At 44.7% G+C, this 18,560-nt stretch overlaps 1 long non-coding RNA gene and 1 pseudogene across 1 annotated transcript; one reads left to right on the forward strand and one right to left on the reverse strand.

Moving 5' to 3' along the window:
• Positions 1-7,562: 7,562 nt before the first annotated feature.
• LOC101178291 lies at positions 7,563-11,256 on the forward strand. The gene is made up of 3 exons (XR_180450.3): positions 7,563-7,745; positions 10,009-10,043; positions 10,443-11,256. It is a non-coding gene; the product is annotated as an uncharacterized LOC101178291 (long non-coding RNA).
• A 1,398-nt stretch (positions 11,257-12,654) lies between these two features.
• Positions 12,655-14,880, reverse strand: LOC100599477 (annotated as a pseudogene).
• Between the last annotated feature and the right edge of the window lie 3,680 nt (positions 14,881-18,560).

The raw sequence follows: 18,560 nt of genomic DNA on the forward strand, positions 1-18,560 counted from the left end.
AAACATAATTAAGAGAAACTTTAATCCATAAAATCCTGACTAAACATAGTTTCCTGCTGAAAAAGAATCCTAGGTAACTACAATTTTCAACTCTTCCTGTGAATCCATGAAAAGTATAAATTTTGAATTATTTGGATACAGTTAGGGCAACAACATTTTAGAGAAAACACATTATATTTATTACAAATAGCTCTGATGAGAAAGTTTTAAGGAATAAGCATCTAAGTAATACTACAGAAAGTTTTAAATTATGCTACTGATGCATTGCTGCTTTTCTTACACAAAATGGTAAGGCTGTAATCAGGCCTTTAATAGAAAAGTCTTACATTTTTATATATGGCAACAATATAAATATTGTAAATACAGTGTAAAACATTGATATATAAAATAAAAATTGGAAATATATTGCACTATTAGTCAAATAAAAGATGGGAAAACTGGAAGAAAATGCTAATAGTAACATTGTGCCTAGAGTCAATTAAACATACAAACCAAATATTTTAATAAATTATTAATTATATAATTTATACATAATATATACATTTGAGCATGCTATTTTAGAACTTCTGAAACTGAAATTACAGGCAAATGTGACACATGATAATTCATAAAGTGAAAACACAGTCATAGTAATCTTCATATTAAAGAAGGCAGAATCATAAAATAATAAATGAGAAATAAGGTAATAATTGGGAATTCAATATATGTTGAACAATATTCTAATTTCCCTTACGGAAAAAGTTTTTGTAAGAAATCTGTAAAATGAGTACATACAATAAACGATCCTACAGTAGAGGTTGTTGGCACACAGAGTTTAAATTTCTATGATTAGGTCCTACTAAGAAAAAGAAAATTTTAAAACAAAATAATTAGTTTTTCCTATTTAATAAGATAATTTTTGCCTATAAAGTTTTTCAGTCTAATTTTTTTGTAGAAGTAGGTTTTAGCCTTCATAAGACTTGACATTATAAAGAAGAAAACAGTTGTCATCTGTCTCTGGTGTTCCTGGAATTTCTAAACCAAATGCCAATTCCTCCACAACTCCCCTCACACACTTCTGAATTGAAGCACAACAGATTTATTAAAAATGGCATAACAGCGGTCTCCAGAAATGTGCAGAGATTTTCCCAGATTCCCAAAAGCAATGACAAACTATTCAGATCATTTAGGTTCTCACAAGATTCTGGGAGGACTTTGGCTTTCAGTGTGAATGCACTGGAAGTTTCTAAGAGAGGGAGAGAGAGAGAATGTGTGTGTGTGTATGTGTGTGTGTGTTGAAATCAGAACCCTACCCCTACCTTATGTGTTTTTTGTGGAATTTGAAAATGAAAGCCTAAAGTTGAAAATTAAAATCACACATGATAGCACCTTGCAAACTATTTACTGTCCTAGATGGGTCGTTCTAGGGTGTAGGACCTGGGTAACACCCTTTTCCCCTCCTTCCGGAAAGAGCTACACACACTGCTCAAAGCCTGCATCCACATGTACCATGTCCAAGACCAGCTCAAGAATCTGGACCCATCTGCCGCCTTCAACAGGGTTGACTGCAGCTGCTTGTTCTTCCTGAGCATCTTCTCCAATGGTGACCTGAGAGTTGCGGGAGGCATTGGGGCCAGGATTGAACAGAGGAAAAAGGAGCATGGAAGCCAGGTGCTGAGGACCAGCCATCTCACCTGGAGGGTTCTGGCCCTGAGACATCCAGACCAGCATCACATTTAGGTGCAGACAGCTGGCCCTGGGTGGTCCTGTGCTGATCACCGGCCTCGGCCCCTCAAACAGTGGGAAATGGAAGAATGGCTTGGAAATGGGTCCTGTCGACTGTGTGTCACCTGAGCATATTCTCCTGGGGTTCCAAGAGGGGCCATCTTGTCTCTAGAACCAGAACTGGAAGGCCAAACTGCCAGGGGGAACAAGGAAGAGGGTCCTCAGTTGGGTGGAGGGTCTCACAGCAAGAGGCCTGGCTTAATCAAGCTTGGCCATTCCTGAGGCATGATCAGTGACTAACAGTGCCTACCATGAGCAGCTGGAACCCACTCTCTGAGAACTGCAAGATGCATGGGGACCTCACGTACCTGTTTGTAATTACAGCCAAGGATCTGCAGACAGCTTTACTACATCCACATGGGGCTTTTCCTGGAACCAGTAAGTCTCTGCCAGCCCCTCACAGGCTCCTGGGATGCCACTTGTTCTGGGTCTGTGGACAGATAACCAGGACACTTGCTCAGTGTTCAACGACTCCTTGTGGCCCACAGCCTATCTCTCAACCCCAGCCGCACCAGCCCCTGCTTCCTAAGCCATTCCTCATGCCAGAAGAAAAGGCAATGCCTTTGTCCCACAGACCCTGCCTTGTGTCATGTCATGTGGGGGTATGGAATGAACCGGTCAGCCTAAACTCCAGTGCTTCTGCCTGAAGAATCTGTCCCCGCTGTCCGAGTCCCCCTCTAGGGAGCTGTCAGTGGGGGAGAGAGCAGCCCTGGAAGAGAGGCCCACCTGCTTCTGTTTGACTTCAGGGCAGCCTCTCAGGGCAAGAACCCAGAGCAGGTGGAGCCCTCGCAGAAGCCTGTGGCAGGGCTCTGGGCTTGGTGGTTGAGCATCTCCCTCTCTGCTGCCTGCCATGGGGCCCAGAACCACCCATTCAAGAGGGTCACCACTACATTGCAGGTGTGCAGCTGGACGGTTCCCCAGGCAGAGCCTGCCATGGACTGCATGCACACAGAGGATGTACACCTTGAAGTTCAACCATGAGGAGAACATTCCTGAAGAGCTACATGTAGCCTGGCCCTGCCCTCACTGGGAACCCCCTTCCTTCTGGGTACTAGACAGAATTCTGTGCACTTTCCTGGAGGCTCCATGCTGGTCTGTTCATTTGGAAGTTTGATGCTGTCCGTGAGGAAGTAACAAAAGAGAGATCTCACAGCAGGTAGTGAGGCACAGGCTGAGCCCTTGTCTCCCTCCCTAGTCCCTCTGCAGACAAGGGGCTGGAACAAGGACCTGTGCATAATAAGGGAACTGCTTTGCAAGCAGCTGCTTTGCCTGAGCAGCTGCTTCAAGAAAGAGCCACATTAAACGTGCCTATAGCCCCTCATGAGTGAATGGCAGCCTCAGGCCTGCCTGCCATTTTTGAGCAGGTTTTCTTGCTAACAGGATGAAAGCAAAGAAAGCTGGAATGAACCCAGCCCTCTTAGGCACCTTGAAGGCTGTTGGGATTCCTTCCAGGCCTTCTAGCCTTCTGCTTCTTGACAGGCCACCCAAGCACCTTTTTCCAGCCTCTCAGACTTTCATGCTCTGGAAGGAGAGGGTCCTACTTTTCACTAGGCTATGGGGCCAGGCCCATCCAGCTCCCCGCTTCCACTAACAACCATGGAGCTCTCACCTGGGCACACACTGCCCAAACATGGCCCTTCTAAGGCAGAAGATCATGTGTCTTGCGGTTTCAGCTTGCTAGGGGTTAAAAGTTATCAGTGCTGTTATTAAGATAGGGAAGTGAGAGAAGAAAACTTGCTTTAAAAAATTTCCCATAATCTTACCACGGAGATCCTCAGCACAGATGACAGCACAGATCTGGCTTCTGGGGAGGCTGAGGGGGAGTGTCCAGCCTGTTCTGCCAGCTGGTCCTTGCCAGGGGTGCCTCGTGACCCAGTCCCTTAGAGAAGCATGCAGACATCTCAGCAAGGAGCTGGAAGGTGCAGATCAGGGCAACTCAGCACCACTGATGGTTGAGTCGGGCGACCTCCCATCAAGCTGTGTCTCCACAGCTGACCCTTGGAGCCAGGCGGTGATTTACAACATGTGCAAGGCAGTCAGCTCCATCAGCTCTGTGGCCTTCAACATTCACTTGAACTGGGACATCTCAACAGAAAGCAGCGGCGACTGGCCAATGCAGAAACCCTGCAAAGTGGAAAAGAGTGTCATGGGGTGGGGGATGTGGGGCCTGCATGCTCATCTGAGCACTGCTCCCTGTGGCTGTGCTCCGCAGGCTTCCTGAAGGAGGGCCATGAGCTCATCAGGGAGGCCCTGAGCCTGTGGAACATGCCTTAGGCCGTGTCCATGGGGATTTGTGTCTACTTGCACCTCCTTGCCCTTCTCACTGATTGCACCGAGGTGGGCCTCAAGCATCCCCTGGGCTGTGTCAGCAAAGGGCTCTGGGCCTGGCCTGGCATTGAGAGATGGCAAATAAGGGGCCTGGGGTTGCACTGTCACCCCCTAAGGTAGCATAAAATGACAGAGTCCAGACCTACAGGACTGGAACCCTATCAATGGGGACATGAGGCTGCTCACTTTCCCTCAGGGACGCATGTGGAGAAGCTGAGGAAGGTTACGGAAATCCTAGGGACTCACTTGTTCTGTCTGGGCTTGCCCCAGCTCCACCCTTTGATGATCATTTTCTGGGAAGAGCTCAGGAACCTCCTGTGCTCTAGTGAGGCGGGGCCTCCCCTCACAGAGTGTTGGTGAGGAGGCATCTGAGACTGTGAGTGAGAAGCGAACACAGTGCCTGAGAATACTCATGGGAGCTGTCATCCTCTGTGACCATCACGTGGCCTTGTAGTGTTCAGACTGCCTGGCCTGCCGGGGCTTTTGTGAGGCTGTTTTGGGGCCAGCTGCTTTAGAATCTCACTTTCTCTGCAATCAAACAGTGACTGTTTTCATGTCTGTTTATGGGTTTAAAAAATCCTAATATTTCCTTTATAGTAGTTTAGCTTATATGTGTTTATCTCTGTAAATTTTATTAGAATAAAGAGGGCTTAAGACAACAGCATTTTAAGGTCTTAACGGGGCATAGACTTTCATGTCACAACAGCTAATGTTGACCTCTTTATGCTACCTTTGTGTAAGGTATACATATAAAGTGCAGCCAGAGGTGACTGGAGCTGAGCCGCTTGGGCTTGCTTGCTGGCCTGCAGTAAGGTGGACTCTGGCTGTGAGTCGGTGACCACCCTGGATCTACATCCCCCACCCCCTCTCCTTAGTCCCTCAATAACCAACAAGGCCGTGCTAATGAGCAGGTGAGTGATGGGCATTGGGAACCTCAATACTATCCGGGAAGATTTGAATGCCATCTGGGCTGGGGCTGTTGGGGGTAGGGGCTGCGGCTGACTTGGCTTGTCATGGTGCCACCCACAGATGTGCCTGCCCTGTGCTGCTTCTCCAGCAGCCAGCTGCCCATGGCCCTGAGCCTGTCACACCGTGCTTGCTACCTCATGCTGCTTGTGTTTGAAAAACCCATCCAGAGATGGCGCTGCTGGATGTAAGTCCTGAAAAGGGGGCATCACCTTTGTCCTGGGGGATTAGGAGCTGACCAGATTCCTCCTGACTCCTTCACAGAACAAGTGGGTCTGGTGCTGCAATTAATGATGCCCCCCAGAAGATGTGTTTGCACTGGCTGAGCAAATATACGATGCAGAGACCTGAATGGAGACACGTGAATGGAGTGTGTGGACATCAGTTAGCAGCTGGGAAACAGCTGCCTCTCAGGCCCCTTGTGCTCCAGCAAGCGTGGAATGTGTCTGTGCCCATGAGTGTAGACATCTGGAGTGTAAACATTTGGCTGCTGCTTTTGCTGCCACTATTCCCAGGCCTAACCTGGCTTAAAGTCCAGGTTTTAAGTAAAAATGTAGGAGGCTTTTTACCACACAGCTACTTGACAGGCTGAGGTGAAAGCATCACTGGAGCCTAAGAGTTTAAGGCTGCAGTGACCCATGATTCAGCCACTGCACTGACAGAGTGAGACATGCGTGCGCCCTTCTACAGAGAATAGCTCTGGGGCAATTTGGGATCCCTACAGTCCCAGGCCTCTCCCTGTCCCCTGCTTCCTGTGCTCCTTCCCTTGCTTGCTGTCACAGCCTAACATGGAGGAGGAGGTTGCCGACCTGTGAGCCTGAGGGAGCTGTGTCTAACTGGGACTTCTGTCTGGGGTTTTGCGAAGAGCTACTTATGAATATGGTCTGTCCAGATACCTTGTTTCAAAGGAAATGAGCATGAGCTAGCAAGTTTAGCAACCCCACAGCTGATAAACAACTTTGTCTTGTTTCTAAGTCATCAATCTTCATTTCACATTGGAATAAAGTAAGTGAAACCTGCTACCCCAGCCTCGCCCATGTGTTCTGTAACCCAGACTCATTTGGTTGTGAGGGCTGTTGTTAGAAATGTTATAAAAAAATTATGCATAAATTAGATCAAATGTAAAGTTATGCTTATAATGTCACTTGAGTGGGAGGTAAAAGGTTAGAGTCACAGGAAATCTGTTGGGGTTTACACCCCTGCTACTTACCAAGCTCATGAGAGTGTGGCACAAGTGACCATCACCTGACATTGGTGACAGAAGAGAAAAGGCCGGCATGAAGGCCAGGTAGGGGAGAGGTGCCAGGCTGTGAGGCCAGGCCCTGCACATGCTGGGCCTGTTAGGTCACTGAACATCTAACTGCCTGGGAACTGGCTCTTTTCACATCAGTTGAGTTAAGAGGATGGAGGAGCACTCTCCAGAAGTCACACTGCGCTGGGAGAATGGAGGAGAATCTACAACTCGCCTTCCTAGGGTGGGTTTTAGATTAAGCTGGACTCTCTTGGAGAGCCAATGAGATGGGAGGAAGACAGTCCCCAGGTGCACCTGACAGCCAGAGCCTATGAAGTTAGGGGGGTTGTGTGGGGGTGGCCTGTCCCTATGAGAGGAGGAGCTTAAAGCTACTAAAGCTAGTGGCTGCTGCTCTGCCATCCCTCTACAGAGCAGCCAGATCCTCAGGTGCATGTATAGCTGAATGTCTTTTGGAGTGTTAGAGAGTCCTCTATGTCTTAGAAATTTCGTAAAGAAAAACAAATCTCAATTTTAATGTTTATTAGTTTCTCTGAGCCAATTGGGAAAAAAAAGTCCTTCACCTTGAAGGTTTAAGTGACACCCAACAGTAGCCACCAGTGTCTCGGCCACTGAAGCCTCATTCATGCTCCCACTACCAGTTTGATTTGCAGCCTCATAGTTGTGTTGTACTAAATATTCTTTCCTCTGGCGTTGTCCAGTGAACACGGTTCACATGGCTAACACCACTTCTTGGGATGCAAGCACCATGCAAAGCTGAGAATGGATTGGGTTTTTTTACTATTGTGCCTCCTCCTCACCTGAGAGGCCCATTTTTCCTGGTTGATTCATTAAGTGTATTAGTGCTGTCAGTCACCTTTGGACAACTCAAATGACAAGTGGCTGTTGATTCATAAAGAAAATGAAGGCTTTAGATGTGAAACCCTCCTTTTCTCTTGTCCTTCTCTTAGGTGAAAGATTTTATTTTTTTCAAAAGGCTACATACTGGTATCCCAGCAAGTGTAGTGTGAGAACTGGCATTTGTTAGGCTACGGTTTCAGTGTGGATGGGCAATTCTTCAAGATGGAAAACCAAGTGTCACTGAGTTGCTGGAGCCATACTCACGTTTCTCCACATCCCCCACCATGGACTTTCACTTTTCTCCCAGGCGGGGATGGGTGCGTCCCGGAGTTTTATCCAGTCAGTGACACTGATGTGGGAACCGCCCAATCAGGCGCGCAGTTGGAGAGGCGAGGGGAGGGCGTGGCTTCCGGCATTTGGCGGGGTCTTTGTCTCTCGCTGGCGCTGGCACAGGAGCTTGGGATCCGTCTCCTCTTTCGCCTCCTCCACTTTGGGAGCCCCGGGCTACTCTCTGCCAGCCCCTGTTGCCCTGTGATCTGTAGGTCCTTGGGGACGACGCATAGTTAAGGTGCCAGGACATCCTGGAAGCTGGGAGATGGTGAGTATGCGGGGTTCGGCATCCCGAGAAAGGAGAGCAGGCTGTGAAACCGGCAGGACCGGCCTCCCCACGGTTAGCTCCGAGTCTCCCGAGGCTTGGCCCTCAGTCCCCTGTGGCTGCAAGATGGCCGCTGAGCCAGCAGTGGGGACCCCCCACGTCCCGCCCCTCCCGTCCGGTCCTGTCCCTGGGCAGCGCCCTGCTCTGGGCCCACAGCCCTGAGTATTTCCCAGGTTGTTCAGGGATGCCAGGTGGGTCATCAGGGAAAAACCGCGACTGGGTGTTTGCGTGAGAGGAGCTGCGGCCCGTGAGGTCCCCAGTCTCTTGTTAAAAATTAACGGGAGTCTATGTTAAAAAGTTAACCAGTTTATGTGAACAAGCAGTGATTGGTGAAATGGAAAGCACCCAGCCATGATTTGTGGTCCACCACAGGGGCATAAAGGAAAGGCTTTTATAAGATGAATGAGAAAGCAACCCAAATTCAAGAATTGGTTGCAGTTATGTAGTCGCCTTATTTGAACTATCCAGATGGAAATTTTCTGATTACATATTCAGAGGTTAATTGCATGTTTGTCATTGGTTAAACCTGCATTTTGTTTCAGGCTAAGATAGTGATTTATAGGAAATGTATTTGAGTTAGGTTTTAGATTTTTTTTTTTTTTAACCTATGAACAAAGGGCACTAGAGCCACTTTAGACTAATTTTCTGCTCTTTAATTATTTTAAAACTCCAGAGGAGGACTGGTTTTCTCCTGTGTTTTTTTAATGTATGGCAAGTGGAACCTCTAATCGACCACCCTGTTTTTCAGCCTAACTGAGGCTTGCAGTAAAATTATCAGTTCCCACTTTCTTTGCTGCATTCTCAAATGCAACACATGAGACCAGTTTTCCCTTGCCAATTTACAATGCTGTTAACTATTTGCCCTTTATTATACATTTCATTAAAATTTTCTATTATTGGATTTCTTTCTACTTCTCCCTACAGTTCTGGCAATATTTGCTTTTTATATTTAGAAGCCTCCCTTTTGGATGCGTAAATATATATAGCTATATTCTCTTGACAAATTAACCTCTATTATTATTGTATGGTAAACTCATTTCATGCTTGTGAGAGACATTGCTAGAAAGTCTATTTTGTCTAATTTAAGCATAACTACCATTACACTCCTTTGATTATTATTTGCATGGAATATCATTTTCTATCCTTTCACTTTTAGCCCATGCTCTTAATTCATAATTGAGTCTCCTGTAAGCAGCATATTATGAGGTTTAAAAGATTCATTTATCCACTCTGTCTGCTTTCGTCTCTTTTGGCTGCTATAACAGAAGATTTACAGACTGGTAATTAATAAAGCATAGAATTTTATTTGACTCATGATTCTGGAGGCTGGGAAGGCAAAAGAATGTGATACTGGTATCTGTTGAAGGTTTAGTTGCTAGATAATAACATGGCCAAAGATGTGAGGGAGAGAGAGCTTTTTTTTAAATATATAACAGATCCATTCTTGTTATAATTAGCCCATCCCCATAACAAGAACATTAATCCATTCATGAGGGCAGAGTTCTTATAGCTTAATTAATTTTTAAATGTTCCACCTCTTAATTCTAACACAGTGGCTATTAAATTTTATCCTAAATTTTGGAGATGACATTCAGTCTACAGCAGTATCTCTTTAGTAGATAATTTAATCTTTTTATTTGTAAGGTAGTGATAGGTAAGCAGTTACTATTGTAAATTTGTAGTTTTCTGTCCATTTTAAATTTGCTTCTTTTTTTTTCTGGTTCTGTCCTTCCTGTGGTATTGTTAATTTTTGTTGAGACAAAGTTATGCTTTCTTGCTCAGACTGAAGTGCAGTGGCATATCACAGCTCACTGTAGCCTCAACCTCCTGGGCTCAAGCAATCCTCCCACCTTAGCCACCCAAGTAGCTTGGACTACAGACACATACCACAACACCCAAGGAGCTTATGATTCTTCCACCTTGGCCTCCCAAAGTGTTGGAATTATAAGCAGGAGCCGCCATATCCAACGTTTAATTTTTGTTGTTTGTGTATGCTTTAATTACTTTCTCTTTTCCTTTACCACATTTTTTTTCCTAGTGGTTATCATGAGACTTATGTAAAACATCTTGTATTTTAATTGTTTAGTTTAACATGATAACAATTTAAAGTATTCTGAATTTCAGTATGTATTTACCATTTTTAGTGACATTAATACTTTAGTATTTTTCATATTGTTAGTTAGCATTTCATCATAGCAATGTGAAGATTTCTTCCAGATCATGGCTGGAGAAGGAAAGAAGGTGTGTTTTGCCTGATTCAGGGACTACAGAGAGAACCAAGTTCTGCAGGCCTGTCACCTAAGTCTCAGGTGAGTACGAATTCTCTTTTTTTTTTTTTTTTGAGACAGAGTCTTGCTCTGTCACCCAGGCTGGGGTGCAGTGGCGCAATCTTGGCTCACTGCAAGCTCCGCCTCCCGGGTTCACGCCATTCTCCTGCCTCAGAATCTCTGAGTAGCTGGGACTACAGGCTCCTGCCACCACACCCAGCTAATTTTTTGTATTTTTAGTAGAGACGGGGTTTCACCGTGGTCTCGATCTCCTGACCTCGTGATCCGCCCGCCTCAGCCTCCCAAAGTGCTGAGATTACAAGCGTGAGCCACCGTGCCCGGCCAAGTATGAATTCTCTTGTGTTTCTGGCAGATTGCTGCAGTGTCAGGACCAAGGTCAAATGAGTTATAGCCAAGTCTACAGTAAGATGTGGCTGTATTCTCTTTTGAAGCTGAGACCATGATTGGCAAGCTTGCCTCTTGGTCAAGTGCTCACCCTCTGAAGATGTCTTCCTTGGTCTTTGCCTCCAGCTGAGTGTCACAAACTCTGAAATGGATTCTAAGGCTTTCATGAATGCACTTATGTTTGCTGTGGCAGCTGCATTATGTTGTGGGGGATGTGGATGTGGAACCTCCCGTTCTGTCATCTTGCTTATGTTACTCTCCTTTACCTTTCACTTTCTGAAGTGAATGTCAAGCTGGTGATTTTTAGCTTCAAAAATTCTAAAATAAATTACTCAAATTTACACATTATGTAAGCTATTAATAAAATTTCTTGGAGGTGCTACATATTTATTAAAATTTTTGGTTATAATTTTAAGCTCACTGTAGGCAGAAAGGAATCATTAACGTTTATATTCTTTTTCTTAGTCTGTATCTAAATGATGGTATATGTTAATTCCAGATATTTACTTTATACTTCAGTAATGCTCATCGTATTTTGCAAAATTCATATTGTTCTTTTATTTGAAAATAGAAGGCTTTTTTAGCTCCTGAAAGCTATATTGTAGTCATATGGTTTTATTATATTTTGTGGTAAGAAGAGCAGCAACATATTGAGAACATAATAAAATTCTCCTGTCTTTTTAATGATTATTTATTAAATTCTTCTCATTAGAGCCTATTATTAATGATTGAAATGTATTTTCTGTATAATTTTACTGCAATTTATTAAATTCCAATGACTTTAAATGTCTGCTTTTCATGAGTGCACACAGTTGAATGCTGTAGATATCTAAAGAGTTATTTTTCGGCCAGGTGTGGTGGCTCATGCCTGTAATCCCAGCACTTTGGGAGGCCAAGGCAGGTGGATCATGAGGTCAGGAGATCGAGACCATCCTGACTAACATGGTGAAACCCCGTCTTTACTGAATATACAAAACATTAGCCAGGCATAGTGGCGGGCGCCTGTATTCCCAGCTACTCTGGAGGCTGAGACAAGAGAATGGCGTGAACACACTAGGTAGAGCCGAGATCGTGCCACTGCACTCCAGCCTGGGTGACAGGGCAAGACTCTGTCTCAAAAAAAAAAGAGTTATTTTTCATTGTAAATCTATGTTGTATTCAGGATTTTATGCATTAAAATATCTCTTCTGATTTTCAGTTCCTTGTTATTGTGTTTATTTTCTTGGGGGTTATGTTTTCTCAGATTAGTTAACTGTATTTTTGCTTTTAAAGCTTGATATGAGTTGAATGATAATTTTTAGCTCAGTACACTTTATCTCAATGTGATGTTTAATATATGTGTGAATTACCTGTGTTTGTTGCTTATAGATATATCTATATGTTTTTCACCTATGTAAGTATGATATCTTTTTTCTTGTTTTTTTTTTTTTTTTTTTCAGTTTCAGATAGGCTATTTTTTTTTTTTAAGAGAATTTTAAAACAGAGTCAAAAGAACAGAAATCAGTTATTTGTCCTCTTGCAGGGCAGGGAGACAACTTCCTTCCCCACAGGTTTGGGGCTATGGCTAAGTGGTGAGCCTTGGGGAGATGCAGAAAGTATCCATCCCAAGCACTTGGCTGGACTTAAGCAAGCATAGTCTTTGGGCCACAAGACCTGATGGCTTGGCTACTGGTCTGGACATAAGTCCCCATCTTCCCAGAAATGTCATCTTTTGTCTGTAACTGGCTGGAGAAATATTTCAGAAAGATGTGTGCCTGGAACACGCAAAGGCATACCCTTCCTTTCTCCTTGGCATAGGCCTTGCAGCACTGAATGGAGCCTTCAATAGTCTTCATCCCTATGGAGCTCAGGGGCTCATAGGGTGACAGGAGAGGAGACAAGCTAGCTTGGGAAGAGTTGTCTTTCAGCTTCTCCCCCACTGAAACACTATATACTTGGGGCCACAGTTCATGGCAAAACATGCATGCTCTCTTTCTTTCTCTCACAACCACATCTCGGGAACCCAACAACTTGATGGCAGGTAGCTCTGGGTATCCTTGGTCTGGCATTCACCCACTCAGCATCGAAGCTGTCCTAAAGCCCTTTTCAATCATTTCTCACTCTTTCCAGGCTTATATGGGTATGTCTTCCAGCCTTCACTCTTTCAGGCTGATCATAAAGGCACAGTGTGGGAAAGTCCCCTACTGTGATGGCCATTGCTGGGAAGCAGGGAAGGCTAAGGGCCCACTGCTGCCCAAGGCTAGTGTAGACACCCTCTGCTCCACTCATCTCCTCGAAGATTGATATCAGGTGCAGCAGGTGCTGTCTGGAATGTTATCAAACCAGGACTGCACAGGCTCTGCATTCTGTGGGTGGAAGATGTAAGAAGCAGGCGAGTTGTCCAGGATAAGAGTTTTCCTCAGATCCCTCCCCAGATGGCTGTGGTCATTGACATAGCAGCCCTGGTGGAACAAACACGACTCATGGGCTAGGCAACCCCAGAACACCCCACACTGGTCCAGCATACCCGTCACAGTGTGTCCGGAATTGGTGGGTTCTCGGTCTCACTGACTTCAAGAATGAAGCCGCGGACCCTCGCAGTGAGTGCTACAGTTCTTAAAGGCAGCGTGTCTGGAGTTTTTTCCTTCTGACATTCGATGTGTTGGGAGTTTCTTCCTTCTGGTGGGTTTGTGGTCTTGCTGGCTCAGGAGTGAAGCTGCATACGTTCGCAGTGAGTGTTACAGCTCTTAAGGCAGCGCGTCTGGTGTTGTTCGTTCCTCCCGGTGGGTTTGTGGTCTCGCTGGCTTCAGGAGTGAAGCTACAGACCTTCGCGGTGAGTGTTACAGCTCATAAAGGCAGGGTGCACCCAAAGAGTGAGCAGCAGCAAGATTTATTGCAAACAGCAAAAGAACAAAGCTTCCACAGTGTGGAAGGGGACCCAAGTGGGTTGCCACTGCTGGCTTGGGCAGTCTGCTTTTATTCTCTTATCTGGCTGCACCCACATCCTGCTGATTGGCAGAGCCAAATGGTCTGTTTTAACAGGGCGCTGATTGGTGCGTTTACAATCCCTGAGCTAGACACAAAGGTTCTCCATGTCCCCACCAGAGTAGCTACAGAGTGTTGATTGGTGCATTCACAAACCCTGAGCTAGACACAGGGTGCTGATTGGTGTGTTTACAAACCTTGAGCTAGATACAGAGTGCTGATTGGTGTATTTACAATCCCTTAGCTAGACATAAAGGTTCTGCATGTCCCCACAAGACTCAGGAGCCCAGCTGGCTTCACCCAGTGGATCCCGCACAGGGTCTGCAGGTGGAGCTGCCTGCCAGTCCCGTGCCGTACTCCCACACTCCTCAGCCCTTGGGTGGTTGATGGGACTGGGTGCCCTGGAGCAGGGGGTGGTGCTTGTTGGGGAGGCTCAGGCATGGCAGGCTGCAGGCCCTAAGCCCTGCCCCATGGGAAGGCAGCTAAGGCCCAGCAGGGAATTGAGCACAGCAGCTGCTGGCCCAGGTGCTAAGCCTCTCACCACCCAGGGCCGGTGGGGCCAGCCGGCCACTCCAAGTGCGGGGTCCACCAAGCCCATGCCCACCTGGAACTCCAGCTGGCCTGCAAGCATCACGTGCAGCCCCGGTTCCCGCCCGTGCCTCTCCCTCCACACCTCCTCGCAAGCTGAGGGAGCTGGCTCCGGCCTTGGCCAGCCCAGAAAGTGGCTCCCACAGTGCAGCGGCGGGCTGAAGGGCTCCTCAAGTGCTGCCAAAGTGGGAGTCCAGGCAGAGGAGGCCCTAAGAGCAAGCGTGGGCTGTGAGGACTGCCAGCATGCTGTCACCTCTCAACAGGATCTGCATACTTGTTCAGGCGGGAATGAAGACAGCAATGAAGAAAACACATTTAAACAGTTCCTTCAGTCATCTCAGGAACTCATCCATATAAGGCCTCATGAGCAAATGGATCTGGCACGTGGTCCCCTCAATCTCTACAGGCAGGCAGTAGGCAGTCAGCGTTGCTGATTGGCTTAAAGGAGCTATGCACAAGGGTTTCATCCAGGTCAGTGACCATACAGATCCTTCCTTGATTTTTCTGTCACCTCTGGGAGCAGGCAGGTTCCTGGGATCTGATAAAACTGGGATCTAATACTGGAGACCCTGGATCTGATCCGACTTAGCAATGGTGTTGACGTCCTCCTTATGTGTGGAGAGCTCAGCAGGGGAACTTGGCTGGCCAACATGCTGGGTGCGAGAACAGCAGAAAGGAACTTAGCAGCATGACTGGCCAACATGCTGGGTGCAAGAACAGCAGAAAGGAATCTTAGTTCTAAGATGTGACAAACATGAGGCCTCTTCAGAGAGCACTTTGGAAACCAGGCCTTGCTTGGTAAGGACCAGGGCATCTTCCCTCCATGCCTGGGTGATGATGGAGCCATGTTCCATCTAACAATCCTGAGGGCTGGGCTGGCTGGGTGGGAAGACTGGCGGGCACGCCGGCTGGACTGGGCTGGAGGGCATGGGCTGGGGCCTGATTCAGTTCCCAAGAGTCTGACTTCCACAGCTGTTCACATTCCCCGTCTCCTTTCCATCACTGGGCGGGAAGGGAGGCAGCCTGTAGGGAGGGTAGATGGCCTTGGCAGCAGCTCCCCAGGGTGCCCCCAACCCTGATTCCCCCAGCGGGAGCTTCAGGATCTTCAGTTTGGGTCTAACATAGAGAATCCATCAGATTCTCATTTTTTTCAACTTTTATTTTAAGTTCAGAGGTCCATATGTGATAAATATTTTTTTCAACTTTTAAGTTTAGCAGTCCATGTGCAGGATATGCAGGTCTCTTACATAGATAAATATGTGCCACTGTGCTTTACTGCACAGATCATCTCATCACCCAGGTACTAAGCCCAGCATCCGCAGCTATTTTCCTGATGCTCTCCTTCCCCTCCCCCATGCCATGAAACAGGTGTCCAGTGTGTATTGTTCTTCTTGATGTGTCCATGTGTTCTCATTGATCCGCTTCAGCTAATAAGTTAGAATAATAAGTGGTGTTTGGTTTTCTGTTCCTGCGTTCGTTTGCTGGGAGTAATGGCTTCAAACTCCACACATGTTCCTAAAAGGGACATCATCTCATTACATTTTATGGCTTCATAGTATTCCATGGTGCATGTGTACCACATTTTCTTTATCCAGTCTATCATTGATGGGCATGTAGATTGATTACATGACATTGCTATTGTAAATAGTGCTGCAATGAACATATGTATACATGTATATTTAAAATAGATTTATATTCCTTTGAGTGTATAACCAGTAATAGTATTGCTGGGTCAAACGGTATTTCTGCTTCTAGGTCTTTGATGAATCTCCACACTCTTCTACAATGCTTGAAATAATTTACACTCCCACCAACAGTGTAAAAGTGTTCCGTTTTCTCCACAACCTCACCAGCATCTTTTTTTTTTTTTTACCTTTTATTAATAGCCATTGTAATTGGTGTGAGATGGTATCTCATTGTGGTTTTGATTTGTATTTATCCAGTTATCAGTGATGAGCTTTTCATGTTTGTTGGGCACATGTATGTCTTCTTTTGAGATATGTCTGTTCATGTCCTTTGACCACTTTTTAATGGGGTTGTTTGATTTTCTCTTGTAAATTTTAAGTCCCTCCTAGATTCTGGGTAGTAGACATTTGTCAGATGGATAGGTTGAAAATTTTTCTCCCATTCTCTAGGTTCTCTGCTCTGATGATAGTTTCTTTGGCTCTGCGGAAGCTGTTTAGTTTAATGAGACCCCATTAGTCAATTTCTGCTTTTGTTGCTATTGTTTTGGCCTTTTTGTCATCAAACCTTTCCTCATGCCTATATCCTGAATGGTATTATCTAGATTTTTTCTTCTAAGGTTTTTATAGTTTTGGCTTTTACATTTACGTCTTTAATCCATCTTGAATTAATTTTTGTATATGGTGTTAGGAAGGGTTCCAGTTTTAAATCTCTGCACATGGCTAGCCAGTCCTCCTAGCACCATTTATTGAATAGGGAGACATTTCCCTAATTCCTTGTTTTTGTTGACTTTGTCAAAGATCATGTTGTTGTAGGTTTGTGGCTTTATTTCTAGGCTCTCTATTTTGTTTCATTTGTCTATGTGTCTGTTTCTATACCAGTACCATGCTGTTTTGGTTACTGTACTCTTCTAGTATGGTCTGAAGTTAGGTAGGGTGACACTTTCAGCTTTTTTTTTTGTTGTTGTTAAGGTTGGCTTGGATATTTGGGCTCTTTTTTGGTTCCATATGAATTTTAAGTGTTTTTTTTTTTCTTATTCTCTGAAGAATGTCAGTAGTTCAATGGGAATAGCATTGAATCTATAAATTACTTAGGAAAATATGTTCATATTCATGATACTGATTCTTCCTCTCCATGAGCATGGAATGTTTCTACATTTGTTTTGTGTTCACTCTGATTTCTCTAAGCAGTTGTTTGTAGTTATCCTTAAAGAGGTCCTTCACTTTCCTTCTTAGCTGTATTCCTAGGTATTTTTTTCTCTTTGTAGCAAATGTGAATGAAAGTTCATTCATGATTTGTCTCCCTGCTTGCTTGTTGTTTGTGTATGGGAATGCTAGCTACTTTTGCACATTGATTTTATATCCTGAGATTTAGCTACTGTTGCTTATCACCTTAAGAATCTTTGGGGCTGAGACGATGAGACTCTCTAGATATAGGATCAGGTCATCTGCAAACAATGATAATTTGACTTCGTCTCTTTCTATTAGAATACTCTTTATTTCTTCCTCTGGCCTGATTTTCCTGGCCAAGTTTTCCAATACTATGTCGAATGGGAGTGGGGAGAGAGGGTATCCTTTTCTTGTACCAGTTTTCAGGGGGAATGTTTCCAGCTTTTGCACATTCAGTATGACATTGCCTGTGGGTTTGTTGTATATGGCTCTTATTATTTTGAGGTATGTTTCTTCACTTCCTAGTTTATTGAGAATTTTAAACGTGAAGGAATGTTGAATTTTATTGGATGCTGTTTCTGCATCTGTTGAGATAATCATGTGGTTTTTTAATTTAGTTCTCTTTATGTGATGAGTCACATTTATTGATTTGCATGTGTTGAACAAACCTTGCATCCTCGGGACAAAGCCAATTCCATAGTGGTGGATGCACTTTTTAATGTGCTGCTGGATTTGGTTTGCCAGTATTTTATTGAAGATTTTTGCACGGTGTTCATCAAAGATATTGGCATGATGTTTTGTTGTTGTTGTTGTTGTTGTATCTATGTTAGGTTTTGGTATGAGGATGATGCTGGCCTGATAGAATGAGTTAGAGAGAACTTCTTTGTCTTCAATTTTTTTTGCATAGTTTTAGGAGAAAAGGTACCATCTCCACTTTGTACCTCTGGTCAAATTCAGCTTGCTTGATAGGCTAGTTATTACAGCCTCAATTTCAGAACACATTATTTATCTATTCAGGGTTCAGTCTTGTGAGGGTTTATTTTGCAAAGAAATTGTCTATTTCTTCTAGATTTTCTGGTTTATGTGCATAGAGGTGTTTATAGTATTCTCTGACGGTTTTTCGTATTTCCATGGGATCAGTGATGATATCTCACTTATTATTTCTAATTGTGTTTGGTTCTTCTTTCTTTTCTTATGTATTTCCCTAGCTAGTGTTCCATCTTGTTTATTTATTTTTTTTTTTTTTCATAAAAACAGCTCCTGGATTGGTTGAGTTTTTTGTTTGTTGTTTTTTATTTTTATTTATTATTTTTTTTTTTGGAAGAGTTTTCAGTGTCTCTATCTCCTTCAGCTCTACTCTGATCTTGGTTATTTCTTGTTTTCTGCTAGCTTTCAGGTTCATTTTCACTTGGTTTTCCTGTTCTTTTAATCAAGATGTTAGTTTGTTAACTTTAGATTTTTCTAGTTTTTCTTTTTTTTTCCTTGTGGCAGAGTCTCACTCTGTTGCGCACCTGGAGTACAGTGGCATGATCTCGGCTCACTGCAACCTCCACTTCTCGGTTTTAAGTCATTTCTGCTGTCTCAGCCTCCTTAGTAGCTGGGATTACAGATGTGCATCACCACACCCAGCTAATTTTTGTATTTTTTTGTAGAGATAGGGTTTTGCTTTGTTGGCCAGGCGG

Source organism: Nomascus leucogenys, unplaced genomic scaffold (genome assembly GCF_006542625.1).
Source record: "Nomascus leucogenys isolate Asia unplaced genomic scaffold, Asia_NLE_v1 Super-Scaffold_258, whole genome shotgun sequence".
In the NCBI taxonomy this organism is placed as follows: domain Eukaryota; kingdom Metazoa; phylum Chordata; class Mammalia; order Primates; family Hylobatidae; genus Nomascus; species Nomascus leucogenys.